At 34.6% G+C, this 7812-nt stretch overlaps 1 long non-coding RNA gene across 1 annotated transcript; it reads right to left on the reverse strand.

Annotated features, from left to right (window-relative positions):
- Positions 1–1678: 1678 nt before the first annotated feature.
- On the reverse strand, positions 1679–3301 carry LOC120266694. The gene is made up of 3 exons (XR_005538247.1): positions 3245–3301; positions 1828–1916; positions 1679–1740 (listed from the first exon to the last, which is right to left on the reverse strand). It is a non-coding gene; the product is annotated as an uncharacterized LOC120266694 (long non-coding RNA).
- Positions 3302–7812: the final 4511 nt, after the last annotated feature.

The following is a 7812-nucleotide window of genomic DNA, read 5'->3' on the forward strand; positions in this document are numbered from 1 at the left end:
CACTACAACAAAAAACGCACTTAGACACATTTTTGCGACACTAAAATATATATGTGTCGCAGATCGCAATTTGGCAACATGATCTCGTGACACAATAAAATGTGTCAGCAGCTTTCAGGATGTCGCAAATATTTATGACACTTTTTGAAGACCGTGTCGCAGACATGCGATGACAAAATGAAAAACGCTGCAAATTTCATTGCAATTCATGGATCTTCTGAAAACAATATTTGCCATTCAATTTTGCAACTATATGCGACAATTTATTGCGACACAATTTACGTATGCATAAATTGTGTTGTAAATATATGCGATGTTTTGCAACAAAATTTGAGACACATTTTGATTGTTGCAAATTGTGTCGCAAATTGTGTTGCATCTTGGTGAGATATTATGCGACACAATTTTATTGTCGCAAATTATGTCACAAATTAATTATTCATAACCATGATTATTTACAATAATTTTTTAACTATTTTCACAAATCTGTTTTAAATCCTAATTTACAATTCTGAACAATAAATTTTATAATATTTTTCAATATAAACATTCCGATCAATAAATATGTAGAATGACAATGCAATACAAAATATAATAGTTCAAACATCTAATACAACAAACAAATACAAAATGTAATAGTCCAAGTATCTAATGTAATAATCCAAAACACCACATTCATTTTGTTGCAATATTATCGACAAGCTGAGGTTGTTCAACATCCTCTGAAGTGTGAGGGGCATGGGAAGCAAACTCTCCAGACCTAGCAGGAGCGTGAGAAGTACGAGGAGTTGTCTCAAAGTTTTTCCTGAATACCTCGAGATTCTAATAGAGAAAGGATGTATTAGTTCCATGCACTCGCTCCTCATATGCTTTCCCTAAAAATTCCATCTTATGTGTGTGTAAATAGTTAGCTACTAGAAAAATTTTAAATGTATATATCAAGAAAAATGAAAAAAACTTACTAGTCTATCTCTATGTTCAATCATAGAGATGGTGCCACCATGATAAATTGTTGTAGGTCCCTCGGGTTTTTCATCGCTAGGCTCTTTTTATTCTTCTCACAGTATTTTCTATATTTTGCATCATTCCAAATCAATAACGCATTGCTCCCGAGACATTGTACCTAATACCACTATGCACATATAAAAAAACAATCGACAACATCAAGAAATTTTTACGAATAATTAACAACAAACTCAAGCTTATATTAAAAAGTTGTAAGTTGAGTTTTTTTCTATAAATGAATAAATAAACATTTGCTGTAAACTTATGCCACCAATCCATTGCACAATATTCATCGAACAAGATAGTTCCATGTTTTGTATTCTAATATTTGAATAAATTCCATCATCATCCATGATACTGATAATCCATTCCATTATTAGTGATTCCAGGGAGCTGTAAGAAAACCATGTAGTCCATGAGAGTTTCTACTTACACAAATATTTTTCATGATCAGCTTTCTTTTGCTTGTAATATATCATTTTACATGAATACCAAACATCAACAAGAAAACCAGACTTTCTCATCACAAAAATTAGAGAACTCTCAAACTTATGTACACATGACATTGTTTATAGATTTCATTAACATATCATCATAGACAGAGATCCAGCTACCGAAAGATATATGTATATGGCCCCAAACAGTTGTTCCAGAACTTACCAGGTTTTCAAATGTCAATGAGGTAGTGTGTGGCTATTGGCGTCGACAAAGCTTTCCTCATGTCCATGCGTTGTGCTGCAGGTAATGTGATGCAGCTGAATTACATAGAGATTGCATGGATAAAATTGGTAAAAAGAAATGTTTGGTTGGTCAATGGATCACCTGAGATAGCTTAACGCTGACATTCTGTAGATACATGTGAAAACCAAGTGGTGTAATCCAATGGAGTAGAAGAAAAAGCACGGCAAATTCTGAAACTTGTGTAAGGAATGGATCTTTAGAAACTCCAGAGTTAGCGCATTTAACAGAATACATGTACAATTGAAATATCTTGGAGCTGTGACAGTTATCTCTGCCACATAAAATACAATCCCCCTAAAATGATGTCAAAGCATTCATGTAAGTGAAGAAAATAGCAAAAGACTTAAGTACCACAACAACAAGATTTGGAACAATGCAAATGTGCATCTCGCTAAAGCACATTAACTTTATATAACATCATCATGAACTTAAAAGTTCCTAGTATTGGAAATTTCAGAAGCATATTGTACAAAAGATTCTGTTGCATAAGCAGAGGACCTGAGAGATACAACAGGCTATGACAGGTTAACCAGCAGTGAGTGGAGTTCCAAAGATCATGAATAGGGCAAAAAAATAGTAAAAAGGCCTATGACAAGTGAGAACATCTAGTAGCTCTACCAGCTTTTTAAGCGGGTCGGGTGGGAAGTTATCATCGAGGATTTTAAGGTCATTCACATAAAGCTAGATCATGAAGTCTTTAAAGCATTTCAGTCCCCGAAAAAAATTTTTCCATGGCTATGGCAAGAACAGACTGTCCCCCGAAAGTTGAGTCGACAAAAATAAATTCAATATTGAGTGAAGAAGGAAGTTTTTTTATTTAACACCATCTACATGTACAATCATATGTAAGCTAGACATTAGAAAAAGACTACCAATCATTGCGGATAATCCGCCGGAGGTGAAAACTGAACAACCATCACATGTAATCTACAATCAATTTGTTGCATATGTGTATTTAATTATTGAATCCAACTAAGGAATCACAAACGACAAAGCTTTTTCTATCCTCTAGATGAAGTGCACTTGTCTTCTCCCAATCAACTTAGTTTGGAACACAATGGTTTCTTCAACTTCAAATGCCGTACAGGACAAATGTTGCTTTCTTGCTTGTTGATGTGACATGCATGCATAACAATCCAATTTCAACCGGCTATGTTTGTTTTCAAAAGTTTTACCTTGAGAATAAGTAGGATATTCACAATAATAATAACAATAAACTATGCTTGCAAATCTTCAAAGATCCTAATTATCAGGGATAATGCACTATCTTCAATGTGTGACATTGATGGACATTGAGGTAATGTAGATCTTTTACAAGACAAAACAAATGCAAAGCTTATAATTAATTAATACTATAACTATCACACAAAATGGGTCACCTAATTGCCTTGGCAGTTTATATCATAAACTGAAATCATAAGCTCTTATCCAGAAATAACAAGTGGGTCACATAAAGCAAAAGAATAACAGCACCAACTCCCACTAATACATTCCTCACCTCTCATGTGTCGCCTGACCTGGGTATCTCATGATCTGACACCAATATCAACAAAACCATCTGCAGAAACAAACCAATTGAAAAGTTCAAAGAAAACAAAACAAAACACTTGCTATTATCACATTAGTGTGGACCCAATGTATGCAAAGGAGGCATTCATTTAAGTTAAAGCAACCATATCCATACAAGAACTGAGCCATTATTCTTCATAAGTGAATAGCCGAGTCCTGCATGCATTGCCAAGGATCTTTGGTAGACAGGCTGGGTCAAGATCCCACCTCTTTCCTTTAGAAGACTGTCTTAGTTCAAACCATAGAAATGCAACCATTGCGGCAAGAAGCAATCCGCAGCCAAGTACCACTAACATATCAAGCAAAAAACATAAAGAAAAACTTAATAAAAAAACAAAACAAGATGACAATTTAGAATATGCAAATGTTTGGAACCTAAATCAAATCACTCATCCTCAACAGTCCAGTGCATATAAAAGCATGAAAAAAAATCTTGCAGTGCACTTAAGATAAAGATCATAAAGTAAACAGAGGCAAAACAAGTATCCTACATATTTCAAGAAAGAGAGCATTATGTTAAAGTCTAAAATTTATACCAGCGAGGGAATAGTAACTATTTTTCCCGCTATGCTTTCCTTGCAACCATCTCTCCCATCACTGTTGGAAGCTGTAAATTCAAGATCAGAGTAAGCTGTCTTCCCCATTTCAAAAAGAATTCTTAACAATATATTCTTTATAAACTAGATTACATAAATGTAAATCTGCACAAAGGCTTTGAGGGAATTATTCCAAACATCAAAGACTTGAAAAGTTCAGATAAAAGGTAATACAAGGCACCAAGAGAGGTATCTCTCAGAAAGACATGATGAAGCATAGAGCACATGGAAATTGTCTAATATACAACAAGATTGACACAGTAGTGACCAAAGGAAAAAGTGCAGGGATTGATACAAATGTACCAGTGAAGGTTTGTGTCCATGCTTGAGCAGAAGTTTGATACAAATGGACTGAAGTTTGTTTCTTGCTGACTTGCCATTATTAAATGCATGAACCACTATAAATTTCTTAATCCTTCATTTAAGATAATACCTCACTTTATGCATAGGATTGATGCAATTACTGTAAACAGTTTCATGATCTTTTCATATAAGCATTCACACTTTTGTCCTACAACTTATTTTGATGAAAACCCAATGGACAGTAACTTACAACATGTGTTGTATACAGATAAGACCGGTTTTTGTATACAGATATTGATTATCACTTACAACATGTGTATCTTTCAGTGAACCCATGTTTATCTCCTCCAAGGAGAAAAACACCACCACTCAATTCCTCAACTAAGCATTCTCATAAAAACTATTTTTCCAACATTCATTTATTCACATTTTGTATTCATTTATAAACCATTTATCATTCCATGAAGCAGTCAACCATTGGTTTCACGCCATTAACCAAAAAGAGAGAGAGAATATCATCCTCTACAACAAAAGCAATTCCCTTTTTCCAATCCACATCTGTAAGAGTTACAATTTCAACTAAAAATCATAGTTTCCTCAAATTTAATGATAAAACGGAAAAACCAAAAATATTTTCAAGAAACAATGACGAATAAAAAAATCTAAAAACTAATCATCAAAAAAATAAAAAAATAAAAAATAAAGGAAAAACAGAGTGCACCTCTAAATCCAAAAACTTTGCATGAAGATAGATGTAAAAGATAAAGATCCCACGCAAACATAACATCAAAGAAGAAGTCTACTTACATTTGGAGCGAGCCCGGTCAGCGTGTTTGAATCCATCTCCAACCATCCCGGCATTGCGCTACAGATCGAACCCCACCGAGAACCGCAGTGAGCATTGACCACCGTCGCCCCCACGGAGCAAACCTCTCCGTCCGAATAACCTCTTGGCACCGCCCACTCAACCTATTTCCTACACTGCGCCACTGGTCCCCTACCAACAACCCAGCTCAAAAACCCTCGACACCCAAACTCCGAGAAAACCCCAAATCCATCCCCAGTCTTCCAAACACTCCCATCGAACAAGGGATAGCAACACCCAAAGCTAGTCCCATTCCGCTCGCACCGGCCACCATTGATCTCCTCGCAACCCGTCTTGCGGACGGGATCGAATCCTCGCAGATCGTAGAGGCGTAGGACATTGTTGGCAGTGATCGCGAAGAAGGAGCTCCGAGAGAAGACCGCGGACGCATCAAGATCGGAATACCAGTGATCGCAAGAAGAGGAAGATGAATTCGAGGAGTAATCAAGGAGAAGAGTACCGAAGGTCGAAATCGATGACGCTGGAGGAGAGCGGAGGAGAGGGAGAGGAAAGGCGAGGTGGAGTTAGGAGGTAGGAAAGGAGGAAGGCATCGATGGGAGGGGACGCAAGAGGCGTTAAGGTGGAAAGGGGAGGGATCCGGAGGTCGGCGAGAGGTTGGAGCAAGGAGAGGAGAGGGGCATTGAGAAGAAAAAGGAAGAGATGGAGGAGAAGAGACGCCATTGGAGAAGGAGGAGAAGGCCCTTGATGGAGAGGGAGAAGACGAGGATTTGAAGAGAAGGAGAGGGGCGGGTGCGAGGAGCACATGGGAGTGAGGGAAGGTGGGAGAAGACGAGGCCTGGATGCGCGCGAACGAGACTAGGGCATGTCGAGAAACTTAAATTTTTTATAATTTCAGGGGCTTTTTTAAATAATTTTCTTTTTCCCAAAACTGGGTTCAAATCCTCCCAATAGCAAAGTGGTGATAATAGGTCCCTATCATGAGCTTCGGTTTGTAACTTGTGCCTCGTGTCCTTATATGAGAGTGTAGGATTTGATATTTACATTCTGGTTTTTTACACGCCCATAACTCTTGTGGCTTATTCACTTTGTTAAAAAATATATATACACCACTATAAATATAGTGGAATGTTATGAAAATAATGAATATACAGATTCATGATCGAATTTTTGGGTAAATAATACTATATAATATTGTGTATAGGATGTCAGATTGTTCTTCTCCATAGTTGTATAGCAAAAGAATTTATTAACTCCATTTGATTTCTGAAATATCTTTTGAATATGCACATGACAATACTCTAATCGTCACATTTGATGTTTGATCGACAAAGTAAATAAATTTTTAGGGGTTATTAACTGATGCTATATGCATCTGCATGTTTTTATGACAACCCTGTTCTTTTTTTTTTTTAATTCTGCTTTTTGTTTTTTTAGGGGGTTTAATAAGGTGTTTGTATTTTTTTATATTTACCCTTGTAGTATATAAAAATTTCATATAATGTGCAAACACATCCAATATATAATTATCGGTCAAGAACTAACATTTCAATTCGGTCTACGAACTTGTATTTATGAATTAAATGAGAAAACAAAGGAGTTTATTTATTTATTTATTTTTCCGTTAAATTCATATATATATATATATATATATCCGGATTAATTTTTTACATATGAAAATTTTTATTCTACATGGTATTTGGTTTTATTGAAAATATACACTAAGCGAATTTTCAGATATATAGAGATAAAAATAAAAATGTTATTTTAAACAAATCTCTTAAAAATTATGTAAAAATATTAATTAAATAATAATTAACCTTTTAATTACATTAAATCCAATAGGAAGAGTTACATTGGTAGAGTCTCCATTGTGGAATCTGAATAGTTGATGGATAAAAAAAAAATGCCAACGACCATTTGATCTATTGACATCGGGTCCCTTGCGTAGGGTGTTCGTCTTGAGTGTCGAGCGTGGCTCCCCGAGTTCGATCCCAATCTCGCGCAAGGTGAGGGCACAGTTCGGTGGTGAGCGCTGCTACCCCACGTGTTCGTCCCTGGGTTCCGGCGCTTGTCGCCTTTCTCAAAAAGAAATAAAAAAATAAAAATTAAAAAATTAAAAAAATATTTTAACAAATACAAAATAAAATTTTGACAATTTTTTTTTTATATAAAAACAACAAACACTATATATATCAAGAGTATAAACATGGGTTGGGAATTAAGCATCTAACTCGTGCACCCACAATCTACGATCATTACCATTATTTTTTCAAATGAGTCTTGAATTCATCATCGTTTTCCACAATAAGGTTAAGTACCACTAGGCTATAAATTTTTTGGTTTGATATCATTTCTTTAATAACATTTTTTTTTTCAATATTATTTTTTATTGAGATTTTACAAAATAATAATTCAAAAGATTTTTATTTTTTAATATTTTTTTACATGAACCTAATTATAACAAAATATAGTTTTTATAATTTTAAAAATAAATTTCTATTTTCTTATGTGCCATATACACACTAATGGATCCCCTATTTTGATAAAAAAAAAAATAAATTATTATTATTATTATTTAATTTTTTCTGGAATAGAGCTTTGAGAAATACCCTTATTAAAATGGAATTTATGATACGATATCTATCCAATATAACCTTTTTAATTTTTTAAAAATTAAATTTTATATAGAGTCTCAACTGAAAAATACAATAAAATGCAAATAAAATAAATTATATAATTGAAATTTGAAAAGGATGCATATGCAAATATGTG

Source organism: Dioscorea cayenensis, chromosome 8, assembly GCF_009730915.1.
Source record: "Dioscorea cayenensis subsp. rotundata cultivar TDr96_F1 chromosome 8, TDr96_F1_v2_PseudoChromosome.rev07_lg8_w22 25.fasta, whole genome shotgun sequence".
NCBI classification, from domain to species: Eukaryota; Viridiplantae; Streptophyta; class Magnoliopsida; order Dioscoreales; family Dioscoreaceae; genus Dioscorea; species Dioscorea cayenensis.